The 2,001-nt window shown below is 43.7% G+C and overlaps 1 protein-coding gene across 1 annotated transcript in view; it reads left to right on the top strand.

Moving 5' to 3' along the window:
• The first annotated feature begins 758 nt into the window (after nucleotides 1-758).
• LOC133108073 (SH2B adapter protein 2-like) overlaps nucleotides 759-2,001 on the top strand; it is a 24,748-nt gene continuing 23,505 nt past the window's right edge. The window contains exon 1 of the mRNA XM_061217491.1: nucleotides 759-916. The gene's annotated coding sequence lies outside the window, so the exon portion shown is untranslated. The remainder of the gene's footprint in view (nucleotides 917-2,001) is intronic.

The following is a 2,001-nucleotide window of genomic DNA, read 5'->3' as shown; positions in this document are numbered from 1 at the left end:
ATTCAAATAGTTTTCTGTGCTGGATTGATTTTTGCCTGGTACAACTGAGTCAACGAACAGGACCAGGGCAGAGTGTGCACCTTTTCAGAGTATTTAATAGGTTCCAGTACACCAAATCCAAAACAATTACTCAGGTCTGCAGGTTTGCCCTCAGATTGTTTTCATGTTTCATCCATGGGCAACATCTCTGGGGAGGCATTGGCTCAGGCGGTAAGAGCAGTCGTCTGGCAGTCGGAGGGTTGCCGGTTCGAATCCCGCCCTGGGTGTGTCGAAATGTCCCTGAGTAAGACACCTAACCCCCAAATTGCTTCTGACGAGCTGGTCGGCGCCTTGCATGGCAGCCAATCGCCGTTGGTGTGTATGAATGGCTGAATGAGAAGCATCAATTGTACAGCGCTTAGGATAAAGGCGCTATATAAATTCCAACCATTTACCATTTATATAAATGCCAACCATTTACCATTCATGTTTCATCCAAAGTTTCATAGTTTTGCATTACACTCCATATTCAGCCATTTAGCTCATTGTAAACGTTTTATGCGACACAAACAAACAGATAATTACAAATAATTTAATTGTGATATTCGACTCCTCAAGGGGAAATTGGCAATGAAAATGAGTTTCAGTGACTCAGCTGTGTCCATTGGGACATCTCCAATGTGCCAGAATTTTGCGCGTCTCCTTTAAGGCAGGCGGCGAGGTCCGCTGAGAGATTGTGTGCGTTTCACCGGAGCCTTCAGTTCAGTGTCCGGGAGGGGGTTAGGGAGAGATCACGCAGCGCAGACGCATTCACCGATATTCCGCTCGCCATCCGATGGTTTTATTAACCAGGCATTGAATATTTGCATTCGGCAATAACCCGGATTCGCGTTAGAAAGACGCCAGCGTCACTGTCATGCAATGACTCGGATTTGAGGTAGGCATTTAATTTTAATTTAGGTTCTATCAGCCTGCTCTTCGACCCCCGTCTACCGCTGCGGTTTGAGCTTTGCTGTTTTATCTCTATTTCTTTTTTTATTTTCATTTCATTTTCCGTTTTCCAGACAGGTTTGTGTTGCAGGAGTCATCCTGGGGTCTGGCGGCTCTTTGATGTTGTTGTTCCTACACCTCGCGCTCCGGTGCTGAAACGCCGCGCGCGTTTGACGGCTCATCGCGACACAAGTAGCGCAGGAGGAGGATATATTTATCACAAACGCGTCCGTGTGCCCGTCGGGCTGGGGAGTCATTGTAAAGGGTTTACATTTAATCCGTTTAGTGAAGAGAAACCACCCCCGTTCGTTGCTTTTGCTCCCGGGATTTGACTTCAGAGAAGTAGCTTGCACACACACATTTTTTCAATGGAGCGTTCTTTCTCTCTCTGTTATCTGCTCCCATTTTACGCGACCTTGAAGTGAAACTGAAATAGCTTCCACCTCGCCGCTGATTGAGGAAGATCTCAGATTTATCAGGCCAATGTGAACGCATCTGCAAGAAACCGCTGTCTTCTGATGCTCGTGTTCTGAATTGTGGTGGACCCATTAATTATTACAAGACCGTATGAGACAAAAATATACCCGACCTAGTGATTCAGTTTATTAATTTAGATTGTATATATGGCAATTAACGGTCGTGACATGTGGCGCACCATCTTTGCTATGGAAACCAGATTTGACGAATGTAATAATTTAGTATGCTGCATCTTGACTGGAATCCACCACCATACTAATTTCTGTACAGATTCGGGCAATTTACCCAAGCAATAAAACATCCTTCGTAGTGAAAATAAAAAGCGGAATTTATTGTATTTTGTTATATCTATTCAGTGTGATGATAAAAGGAAGTGTCTCGAACTGGTCGGCTCAAATATATTTTGTTCGCGATTATATACATCTACTGAAAAGCAAATAAGATCTAACCTACGGTGATCTTCTCTATTCGGTAAGCAACTGGCAGTTAATGTTTGTATTTACAGCGTGTAATTAGTGTTTAAATTACGTTTAAAATGTAAACACAAATAACAGG

The sequence above is a fragment of the Conger conger genome, chromosome 13 (genome assembly GCF_963514075.1).
Source record: "Conger conger chromosome 13, fConCon1.1, whole genome shotgun sequence".
Lineage (NCBI taxonomy): Eukaryota > Metazoa > Chordata > Actinopteri > Anguilliformes > Congridae > Conger > Conger conger.
Note: the sequence above shows the minus strand (reverse complement) of the source record. Positions and strands in the feature narration are given on the sequence as shown.